Here is a 12,865-nt window from a genome sequence, read left to right as displayed (position 1 = left end):
CCTGAAGGTGCTGGATTCTGAGGGGCTTTACTGTACAATGTATATATGCACCAAAATTCTTACTTGCTGCAGCCAAAGAAGGTATTTCACTAAAATAAATTACAGTAGAATACTTAATTGAATTAAAAATAGACAATAAACACCAAGACATAGAAAGATAGATAAATGTTCGCAGTTATCCAGGTACGAGAACAAAAATGACTTTGCAGTAGTGGTTGTGGGGCTGATGCAGACCATAACCCTAACAAGGAGACATTTAAGAGCCTGATAGCCATTGGAAAGAAACTGTTCTTGAATCTAGAGGTGCTGGTCTTCAGAATCTGTACCTTCTGTCCAAAGGTAGCAGAGAGAGGAGGCTGTGACTAAAGGAATAAAAAAAAACACACATACACAATGCCTATGCAAGAAGGTATTGGAGAGGTTTAGCAGGTCAAACAGTGTCCTTTATGTAGCAAAGGTAAAGATACAGAACCGATGTTTCGGGTTTGAGGTCTTCATCAAAGCATGAGAAAATTCCTGCAAGCCTCCAAACAAAAGAGTGGGGGGTGGGGTGGAGTGGCAAAGGCAGAAGGTGATAGGTGGAGAAAGAAGGGGATAGGTGGAGAAAGAAGGGAGGGGACAGCAGCAATGAGGGGAAGGAGGGATGACTGGGTGGTGTCAGTAGTCTATCTTTACCTTTGCTACATAAAGGACACTGTTTGACCTGCTGAGCTTCTCAAGCATTGTGTGTATTTTTTTTACTTCAACCACGCTGTCTGCAGAATTTTGTGATTTACTTGTGATCAAGGTAGTTATCTGGAGTTAACCTTCACCTCTTGATAAAAGCTGATGAAACGTGATCCAGTCCATCTGATGGTTCCTCATGGAGGTGCTCAGGATTCTGGACCAGTCTTCTCTACCATCGATATTGGCAAAGGAGCTTGGTCCTTCTCTTAACATTTCACCTGATAAGGAGAAGGCAGAGAATTCTAAAGGGAGAAGCTGTGCTACCAATGGGCTCTTCTCATGTAAATGAAGGAGAACAGCATGGATTTTCAGGGCTATCCAACTAAAATGCTCAAACTTGGGGAATTCTCAAATACTCACCTTGCCCATGGTATGTTTGGCCTATTCATGTATTTCCACCAGGAGATATAGCAACAGCATTCTTGCAAACTTGTCAACATCACAGTTATCTTCTGGCTGCTAGGGAAACACTGTCAAAACATTGTCACTGGATAAACAAACACTCTGATATTCATACACAATTTGTTGCCTTTTCATGCTGGAGATTGTTACAAGATATTCTCACAATGGGATGACTGTTGCTTTAATGCCCTGATGATTTACTATTGAAATGTCCAGAGAATCTATCAGAAATGTGGGCAGAAGGTACATGACCCTACTGTGCTTACTGAAACATATTATGGAGTGTTATCAGTGGCATGTAATTTATTTGCTCTGAAGTTTGACATGTAATTCGTAAACTGAGTGCTTAATGTTTTTACATGGACTGATGTTTCACAGCACCAAATATCTTCAATATATCAAAGTGTGACAATTGAAAGGAGCTAAGTTGCCAGCAGTGCCTGTCTGATTTATATGTCTGATATTTTGAAGCTGCAGCTCACATAAGTGTGGGATTGCACTCCCTAAAAGAAAAGGTATTCAGTGATTTTATTTACAAATGGAAATTTGGGATTTTATTCAACAGGACAGCCAATCCTATTTTAAAGCATTTGATTAAAATATGGTGTGAGACCCACGGAAGTTTTCGACTGAAAATAGGACTGTCACCAAAATGAACTCCTACCAGTGACTTCAAACAACAAGATTTTGGAGAGCTGGCATCATAAAAGGATCCAACATTTGAAAGAGGGTTACAAAAAAGAACTTTTCATGTCCTTTGAACAATGGAAAGGAAATACGACTTGTCCAGAAATACCTTCTTCAGTTTAGATTTTTTTCTTAAAACCAACCTGGGCCCTGAAATGACTTTATCTGTCCTTACTAATGTGGGGAAACTGATTCATGAGGGAAATGTATGCAAACTTATTTCTAAAATATACTCCTTACTGCTGAATGAGGGCCCAAAGCCAGATTTGCACAAATCTAGAGAGAAATGGGAATCAGATTTGAACATAATAATTGATGAATAGCTTTGGTCAGATTTATGTCAAGGAAGTTTGTTAGCTACCATTAATACTAGGCAGAGATTAGTTCACTACAATTTCCTCCATCTTCTGCACCTCACCCGACAGAAACTACATAAACATAAACCTGAATTGTCAGAAATGTGCTTCAGATGTGGTCGGTTCCTTCTTGCACTCCACCTGGCTTTCTCCAAAGGCCCTTTTGGTACGACCTCTGTGATACCTTGATTAAGGTCACAGGAGTCACCTTCCCTTTAGATTCTGAGCTTTGCTTACTGGGGAATTTCATGAGTGTCAGTAGATCTCTAACTAATTTGCAAATTAAATTGATGGAAATTGCTTTATGTGTGGCCAGGAAATGCATAACAATGACATGGAAATCTGATTCCCCTCTCCTTATTGATAGATGGTCTTTGGGAATGAACAGTTATATTCTTCTTGAAAAGAAAATCACATAGACTCAGATACGACACCTGTCAGAAAATTTGGCAGCCTTACCTAGATTATATAGGCATTTCACTGATGCCACTACAGGGATGTGATCATATCTGGTTAGCCAGAAGGCCTCTTTAAAGGATATAATACTGTGTTAGTACAGCGTCTCTATGTGTTTCACTGTATGTACTGATGGCTTTTTCTCTTTTTCTTGTTTAATTGGGCTTATATAGAAAGAATAAGGGGATTTCCGCTGGCAACCTGATGCTATGAAGAGGTGCGGCCATAAGGTTCGACTAATTTGTTTATTTTTCCCTACTTTCTACTCTCTTTTAATTAACCAAACAGGTTAAAGTTTATTTTTAATACTGTCAATTACTACCAGAGGACCTCTCATGGAGAAGAGAGTAGCTAAAGTACCTAAATTTAAAATGATGAAGGAAAAAGAGAAGGAGGAAGAAATGGAGAAAGAAACAGATTGAACAGGACACTCCTCTGACATTTGGACTGGCTACCAAAGTGATTAGAAAGCAGTCACTGGACATTAACAAAGCTTTAAAAATGTGAAAGCATTTGATTTGAAGTTTTTCAGTTCAAATTTTATATATATGCCTGTCCCGCATCGGACTTGTCAGCCACAAACGAGCCTGCAGCTGACGTGGACTTTACCCCTCCATAAATCTTCGTCCGCGAAGCCAAGCCAAAGAAAATATATATATTTATATATATATTTTAACATTGAGTGTTAAATGTTAAAAGTTATATTTTACAGACTAACTGTTGCTAAATATGTTAACATGCACAACTGAGAATTTGGAATATTTTTTAGACTCTAGCAGGTGGTTATCCACGTTTTGATATCTTTGGTTTTATTATACAGAAGAAATAAAATACACTATCCGTTAAATTAGGAGCCATTACAATAACCGTAGAAGCCATGGGGATTGCATCAGATTTTTTGGAGCTGGGCACATTTTCTATCAGTGACCTTCTAGGAGGGGAGGGATTTGGTTTTTCAAGGTACAAGGTTGCTATTAACAATTAATTTTTAAAAAAATCTTTTGTTTTATGCAATGTTTCACAGCTGTGGACTCAGGAATAAAGGTGAAACATGTCCCAATGCAGCCATTAATTTTGTTCTATACTATAAATTATTTGAATGATGGCACCTATTAAAATTATAGTGTGGAACATGAAGCATCTTAATGGACCCATAAGAAGGAGAAGGGTACTTGCTCATATTAAACATTTAAAGACAGATATTGCTTTTGTTCAAGAAACACACATTAAAAAGGCAGATAAAGATAGTCTCATGTTTAAATGGGCAGGAGAATGTTACCTATCATCTTCAGAAGCTAAAGTCAGGGGTGTCTCCACTTTAATTCAACAAAATATCCTATTTCTACCCCATAATAGCATCATAGATAAAATGGGATGCTATAACATCCTCACTTGAACAAAACATAATAAATTGATTGTTTTATTGATTGTGGATGAACCAGTGTTTTTTTTTCAATTTCTTTTTTCCCCTAATACTGGACATATCTAAATGTTCACTAATTTTAGATGGGGATTTTAATTGTTGTCTAAACACAGTGTTAGATCTTCAAATAGAAAGGTTAATCTCTCTAAATCAGATTTGGAATACAGTCTTTCTCATCCAATATGAGAGTGTCTGATGTATGGAGATTTTAAAATCCCATTAGTAAAGATTATTCTTTTTTTTCTTGAGTGTGCACCATGCTTATATCAGGATAGACTATTTTTAATTGATAATCAATTGATTAACAAGATTAAATCATATGAATATCAAGGCATAGTTATATCAGACCATGCTTGAGTAATTTTAAATTTGGAGTTTCCAAGTATTCCAAATACTAAAAAACAGTGGCAATTTGATGCCATATTATTTAAGAGCAAAGAGTTTTTTGACTTGTTTAGAAGATCAGATTCAATTTTTTTATATTAATTCAACCCCATAGATTTCCAATTTGATAATATGGGACACAATGAAAGCCTATTTACGTTGTCAAATTATTTTATATAGAGTTAATATAAACTAAAAGACCTGGATAGAAAGAATGGATTTGATCAATCAGATTAAACAGTTTGACGTACAATTTTCCCAAAGTAGATACCCTGAAGTTATTTAAGAAGAGAACTGAACTCAAAACAAAATTTAATCTACTTTCCATTAGACCAATTGAACAACAGATTTTGAGAACTAAAAGTCAATTTATATCCATGGAGAGAAATCTGGCAAATTGCTAGCCAATTAATTGAAAGCTATTTTGATTAAAAACTAAATTAATAGTATTTCTCTCTCTAATGGTACAATAACCACTTATCATTCTAAAATAAATGACATCATTAGAGATTTCTATTTTAAACTTTATTCTTCTGAATCTAACAATGAATATGACCTGATGAATGATTTTTTTTCAGATCATTTGGATATACCGATGATATCCTAGGAAAACCAACTAAGTTTGAAACCTCCAATTTCAAAAGAAGAACTGCAAAAAGCAATATCCTCTGTGCAATCAGACAAATCTCTAGGTTCAGGTGGATTTCCAATGGACCTTTACAAATTATTCTCTAAACAACTTATTCTGCAAGTACTGAATTTTTCATTTCAAGAAGAGAAATTACTTCCTTCTTTCAACGAGGCTGCCATTTCTGTTATTTTTTTTAATAATTGTGTGTCCTACAGATTGATTTCTTTACTCAACATGGACATGAAGATTTTATCAAAAATTTAGCACATAGATTAGAGATTAATAAATTTAGACCAAACAGGTTTTATTAAAAATAGATATTCTTATCATAATATTCATCGATTAATGAATATTATATATTCTCCGTCTACTCATCCTAGTGAATGTTTTCTTTCCTTACATGCTGAAAAGGCATTTGATAGTGTAGAATGGGAATATCTATCTGCCACTTTAGTAAAATTTAATTTTGGACCAAATTTGATTCAATGGATAAAACATTTATATGCATCTCTAATAGCATCAATTCACACAAATTCTCAACAATCAAAGTTTTTAAAATTACAATGAGATATGAGACAGAGTTTCCCTCTAAGCCCTCTGCTTTTTGATTAAGTAGTTGAGCCACAAGCTGTTGCTATATGAACAAATTAAGATTTTGGAAGCTTGTTTAGAAGATGTTTTGATATAGGCTATCTCTATATGCAGAAGACCTTTTACTTTTTTTGTCCACTCCAGAGGTATCCATACAGTTTGATAATAGAGATGACTCCCCCAATTGGAGGGAAACAGAATTGAAATCACTTAAGAATGCTTTTTTATGGGTGGTACTAGGCTCCCCTTTACCTCTCTCTATTCCAAAACTAAAAAATAATTTAATCATGAGGATTGAAGATTTGTAGTCAATTTAGGAAATATTTTGGAATCATGGGATCTATATTTACTAGTCTTATTCCACTCAATTTCTTATTTCAACTCGCCATTTTAGATGCAAACTATAAAGAATGGAATTGTCTAGGAATTCAAACTTTCAGCGATTATTTTATGCAACAAAATTTCACATTTTTACAACTATCATCAATGAAATTTAATCTGGCAAACAGACACTTTTTTAGATATTATGAAATTAGACATTTTATTCGTTCTAATCCTTCAGTATTTCTATGTCTTCTGGATCTGAATTTCATAGATGAGCTTTTTGAATAACAATTTGTACATTAAGGTATAACATCCACCTTATAACATATTGAATTTAAAAACAGCCTCTTTAATTAGGATCAAAACTGAATGGGAAAATGACCTTAATATGTCATTGGATTTCAATTTTGGCTCTTAATCATGACTCATCTCTATGGGCTAGGCACAGTTTGATTCAATTTAAAGTGGTGTATAGAGTACATTTTTCTAAAGTTAAGCTTGCTCGAATCTACCCAGATATCAACTCATTGTGTGACAAATGTTAAAGATTTGAAGCCTCTTTGATACATATGTTTTGGTTTTGGAGCGGGAAATACAGTGCTGTAGTTATTGGTGATTTCAGCTTCCCTAATATTAACTGTCACCTACTGACAGCATGAGAGATAGTTGAGGCTGAATTTGTCAGGTGTGTACAAGAAGGATTCCTGACACCGTATGCAGACTGCCTGACTGGAAGAGAGGCCATACTGGAACTGGTTCTGGGTAATAAATCTGGTCAGGTGGTGGACCTCTTGTTGGGGGAGCATTTTGGTGAGTGTGACCACAACTCCCTCAGGTTCAACATAGCTATGGCAAAGAATAAAAACAGTCAAACTGGGAAAGTGCTTAACTGGGGAAAGGCTAATTATGAAGGGATGAGGCAGTAACTAGTGAGAATAAACTGGAAACAGATATTTAAGAGTGAAAGCACAGAAGTTATGTGGAGGAAGTTTAGGGTCCACTTGTGCAGGGTTCAAGATGGGTTTGTCCAAATGGGTCAAGAGAAAGATGGTAGGAAAAGGCAACCATGGCTGATGAAACAGGTCAGGCAACAAATCAAGAGGAAGAAGGAAACATACATAAGACATAGGAAGCAGGAAACAGGAAGGGCTCATGATAAGTATATGGTAGCCAGGAAGGAGCTTAAGAAAGGACAGAAGAGCTTAAAGGGGGAACAAGAAGGCCTTGGCCTGTAGGATTAAGGAGAACCCCAAGGCGTTCTATGCATATGTGAAGAACAGAAGGATGATGGGAATGAAGGAGGGGTCGCTAAAAGATAAGGGAGGCAACATATGCCTTGAGACAGAGGAGGTTGGGGAGGACCTAAATTAATACTTTGTGTCAGTATTCACAAGAAAAAAGGGCCTTGATCATGGTGAGGTCGAAGTGGAACAGGCCTGTGTGCTGGGCAATGTGGAGATTAAGGAAGTGGAAGTGTTGGATTTTCTTAAAAACATCAAGATATACCCCAGGCTGCTGTGGGAAGTGAGAGGAGAGATAGTTGGGGCAATAGCTATAACCTTTGAATCCTCTTTGGCCGCAAGGGAGGTGCTGGAGGATGACAAATGTAGTCACCTTGTTTAAAAAAGGTAATAGGGAGAATCCTGAGAATTATAGACCAATGAATCTTACATCAGTGGTCTGCAACTATGGAGAGGATTCTTAAGGATAGGATCTATGAACATTTGGGGAAGTACAGTCTGTTCTAGAGTAGTCAACATGGCTTTGTGAAGGGAAGGTCATGCCTCACGTCTAATAGAGTTTTTTGAGGAGGTAACAAAAGAAATTGATGAGGATAGGGAGGTAGATGTTATCTACATGGATTTTATCAAGGCATTTGACAAGAGAGACTCATCCAGAAAGTGATGAGGCACGAGATCAGTGGAACCTTGGTTGTGTGGATAAAACATTGGCTTGAAGGAAGAAAGCAGAGTAGAAGCGGAAGGAAAGTATTCTGCCTGGAGGTCAGTGACTAGTGGAGTGCCGCAAGGATCTGTTCTGGGACCCCTGGTCTTTGTGATTTTTATTAATGACCTGGATGAAGAGGTGGAAGGATGGGCCAGTAAATTTGTGGATGACATGAAGGTTGGAGGAGCTGTGGATGGAGCTGAAGGTTGTTGAAGGTTACAAGAGGATATAGACAGGAGCTGGGCAGAAAAGTGGCAGATGGATTTCAATCTAGATAAGTGTGAAGTGATGCATTTTGGAATGACAATCCAGAAAGCTGAGTACAGCATTAATGGTCAGTTACTTAAGAGTGTGGATGAACAGAGGGACCTTGGGTTTCAAAACCATACATCCCTCAAGGTTGCCACACAGGTTGATAGAATAGTTAAGAAGGCCTATGAGATATTGGGATTCATTAATAGTGGGATTGAATTCAGGAGTAGGGAAATCATGATGCAACTCTACAAATCTCTGATGAGACTACACTTGGTCTTCAGTTCTGGTCAATTCATTATAGGAAGGATGTTGAAGCTATGGAGAAGGTGCAGAGGAGATTTACCTGGATGTTATCTGGATTGGAAAACAAGCCTTACGAGGTAAGGTTAGCAGAGCTGGAACTTTTGTCTTTGGAGCATAGAGGGATGAGAGGAGACAAAAGATGTCTACAAGATTATGAGAGGCATAGATAGGGTGGACAGCAGCACCTGTTTCCCAGGGCAGGATCAGCAAACACCAGAGGACATATGTACAAAGTGAAGGGAGGAAAACTTAGGAGAGACATCAGGGGTAAGTTTTTTACATAGAGAGTTGTGGGTGCCTGGAATGCGTTGCTGGGGATGGTTGTGGAAGCTGAAACATTGGGGGGGAGGGGGGGTGTTTAAGAGACTCTTAGACAGGCACATGGATTAAAGAAAAATAGAGGCTTATGGAGTAGGGAGGGTTTAGTACTTTTCTTTTAGGTTGGCACAGCATCGAGGGCCGGAGGGCCTGTCCTGTGCTGTATCTATAAAGCCATTTAAAGGCTTTACAGAGCCACCAGCATCAGGACAAGACAGTAGGTCCCTACTGTTATAACAGCAGTTCTGGCAGTGACACCATTTTTTTACAGTGCTTCAGTCAAAGTGAGATGCTATAACCAATGAGAAAAGTACTTGCTTTCTAACTTTCCTCTCCTCATTCCTCCAAACTGCCCGATTTTAGTGAAGTAATGGCCAGGCTGGAATGAACTCACTGAGCTGCTCAGTTTTTATTGTGAGTTCCCAATATCAGATGGATTTTCTTTTGGAGGCGAAATAATCTGCTTTTCTAAGCACATAAGTTTGCAGCCTGTGACAATTCACAAAAACCTAATGGAATATAAAACCATAGAATTATGCAGTAGTTTTGATTCCTGCTCTGTGCCAATCTCAGTAGGGACAAAAAGAAAAGAAATGAAGGATTTTCTTCAGAACATATACCTTTCAAAATATCCCAAAGCATCTTATGGCCAATGAAGTATATTTGAAATGTAGTCATTGCTCTGATGTCGGAAACTCAACAGCAAATCTGCCCACAGCAAGTACCTGCTTTAGCATTATAACCACAACCATATAATTTGAGTTAGTAACGTCAATTGAGGCATCAGAATTAATCCCAGCAGCAACCATTCTCCCGTGATGGATTGTATACACCCATCTGAGTAAAGAAAACATGCCTCAAAGTTGACAAAACCTCGGACAATGAGTCCTTCAAAAATGTCTAATTTTCTTTGCTTACTCACTGGAGTGGGTCTCAACTTTGAAATCATCTGAATTAGGGACAAGTGCTTCGGTTAATTCATGATCTCCAAACCCATAACCTCTCACAGATGGGCAGCAAAGAAGATAGGAACACCACTACCTGGAATAGCCCTTCAAACCATAAGCTATCCTGACTTGGAAATCCATTGCCAAGCTTTCACAATTCTTGATCACCCTCCCGATCAGCCATGATCGTACTGAATGGTGGAGCAGGCTCGATGGGCCATTTTTGGCCTACTCCTGTTCCTACTTCCCATGTTCCTATGTTCCTATGTATATCCAAGTTCAAGTTCAATTTAGTAGGCACATGTACCGAGGTACAGTGGTACCTTTGTTCTGTGAAGAGTCCGGCCAACCAACCCAAACATGGTACAACAGTATAAATGTTGCGCAGAGTGCATAATTACAGAGATGCAGAGTGAGAGATCAGTCAGAATAAAGCACAGGTAACATTATTTTACTGGTCTGTCACTTGTTCACGAGTCAAATAACAGTGGGAAAGAAATCTGGTGGCTTGTGATCTCGCACTCATGAATTTTTGACCCAATAAAAGAAGAGAATATGAATCAGAATCATGTGTATTGTCATGAACAAGTGTCATTGAAATTTGTTGTTTTGCGGCAGTGGTATTGTGCAAATTACTAAAACTACAATTCTGTAAGTCCAAAATTTTAAAATAAATAAATATCTAGTTCAAAAAAAGAGAAAACAAATTAGGTTGGGTCCATAGGCTCATTGTCCCTTCAGAAATCTGATTGTGGAGTGGAAGAAGCTGTGTTTGTAATGTTGACTTTGTGTCTTTAAAGTCCTGTACCTCCTTCCTGATGGTAGCAGTGAGAAAATGCATGCCCTGGGTGATAACGCTCCTTGTTGATAGAAGCTACTTACTAAGGGTGCCAACTCTTAAAAATGTCCTTAATGGAGTGAAAACGAATGCCCTTGATGGCACTGACTGAGTTTAAAACCCTCTGTAGCCTGTTCCTGTCCTATGTATTGGCACCTCCATACCTGAGTGTTGTCCACAGAACACTTGTAAAAATATGTAAGTCTTTGGTGTCATAGCAAATCTCCTCAAACTCCTTATGAAATGCAGCTGCTGGCATGCCTTTTTCATGATTGCATTGACCTGATGATTCCAGGATAGGTTTCAGAGATCTGGACACCCAGGAATCAGAAGTTTCTTACCCTCTCCACTGCTGACCTCTTGATGAGGATTCCCTTTCCTGAATTCCACGATCAATTCCTCTGTTTTACTGATACTGAGTGCAAGGTTATTGTTTTGACACCACTCCACTAGGTGATCTATTTCACTCATGTAAGCTTCCTCATTGACATCTGTGATTCTACCAACAACTGTGGTGTCATGGGCAAATTTGTAGATGGCATTTGAATTGATCCTAGTCACACAGCCATGCGTTTAAAGAAGGTGGGCTAATGCATCCTTGAGGCGCACCTGCATAGATTGTTGGTGAGAAGGACATGTTGTTACCGATCCGCACTGACTGTGATCTTCTGATGAAGAAGTCAAGTGTCCAGTTGGAGATGGAGGTATAGAGGCCCAGGTTTTTAAGCTTGCAAGCCAGGACTGAGCAGATGATGGTATTGACTGCTGAGTTATAATCAATGAAAAGCAGCCTAATGTAAGTATTGCTATTGTCCAGGTGATCCACAGCTGAGAGAAGAGCTAGTGAGATTAGAACATAGAACATTACGGCAGAGTACAGGCCCTTCAGCCATCGTTGTTGTGCCAATCCATATATTTCTAAAAAAAAAAAGTATATTTCTAAAGAAACCCTCCCTACCCCATAACCCTCCACTTTTACTCCATCCATGTTGCCTGCCTAAAAGTCTCTTAAATGCCCCTAATGTTTCAGCCTCCACCACCATCCCCAGCAGGGCTTTCCAAGCTCCCACAACTCTCTGTGTAAAAAAACAGACCCCTGATGTCTCCCCTAAACTTCCCTCCCTTCACTTTGTCCTCTGGTGTTTGCTATTCCTGCCCTGGGAAACAGGCACTGGCTGTTCACCCTATCTATATCTCATAATCTTATAGACCTTTATTAAGTCTCATCTCATCCTTCTATGCTCTAAAGAGAAAAGTTTCAGGTCTGCTAAACTTGCCTCATAAGACTTGTTTTCTAATCCAGTCAATATCCTGGTAAATTTCCTCTGCACTCTCTCCATAGCTTACACATCCTTCCTATAATCAAAGCAAGACATATGTGGTAAATGGAAGGGCATTAAAAAATGCAGAGGAGCAGAAAGATCTAAGAATAATGGTGCGTTGTTCCCTGAAGGTAGGAGTGCATGTGGATAGGGTGGTGAAGAAGGCCTTTAGTATGCTTGCCTATATAAATCAGTGCATAGAATATAGGAGTTGGGAAGTAATGATGAAACTGTACAAGGCATTGGTGAGGCCAAATTTAGAGTACTGTGTGCAGTTCTAGTCACTGATTTATAGGAAGGCTATTAACAAGTTAGAGAGAGTGCAGAGAAGATTTACAAAAATGTTGCCTGGGTTTCAGCATCTGGAATACAAAGAAAGATTGAGCAAATTAGGTCTTTATTCCTTGGAACGTAGAAGGCTGAGAGGGGATTTGATAGAGGTGTTTAAGATAATGAGAGGGATAGATAGAGTTGATGTGGAAAGGCTTTTCCCATTGAGAGTAGGAGAGATGGATACAAGAGGTCATGGGTTGAGAGTTAATGGGCAAAGGTTTAGGAGTAACATGAGGGGGAACTTCTTTACTCAGAGAGTGGCTACTGTGTGGAATGGGCTTCCGGAAAAGGTGGTGGAGGCAGGGTCAATTTAGTCATTTAAGAAAGAGTTGGATAGGTATATGGATGGGAGGGGGATGGAGGGATATGGGCAGAGCGCTGGTAAGTGGGATTAGAGGAGGGTACTTGGATCAGTGCGGACTAGAAGGGCCAAATTGGCCTGTTTCCATGCTGTAATTGTTATATGGTTATATGTTATATATTATATATGATCAGAACTGAACACAATACTCAAAATGTGGTCTCACCAGAGATTTGTAGAGTTGCCACATGATTTCTCTACTCCAAAACTCAAACCCCCAATTAATGAAGCCCAACATCCCAAGGGCCTTCTTAATTATCC

General features: G+C 38.6%; 1 long non-coding RNA gene across 1 annotated transcript; it reads left to right on the top strand.

The window, feature by feature from the left end:
* Positions 1-1,270: 1,270 nt before the first annotated feature.
* Positions 1,271-5,314, top strand: LOC138759825 (uncharacterized). Its single transcript, XR_011355124.1, has 3 exons — positions 1,271-1,371; positions 2,801-2,857; positions 5,013-5,314. It is a non-coding gene; the product is annotated as an uncharacterized lncRNA (long non-coding RNA).
* The last annotated feature ends 7,551 nt before the right edge of the window (positions 5,315-12,865 follow it).

Source organism: Narcine bancroftii, chromosome 4 (assembly GCF_036971445.1).
Source record: "Narcine bancroftii isolate sNarBan1 chromosome 4, sNarBan1.hap1, whole genome shotgun sequence".
Classification (NCBI taxonomy): Eukaryota; Metazoa; Chordata; class Chondrichthyes; order Torpediniformes; family Narcinidae; genus Narcine; species Narcine bancroftii.
The sequence above is the reverse complement of the archived record's forward strand: the minus strand, read 5'-3'. Positions and strand labels throughout refer to the sequence as shown.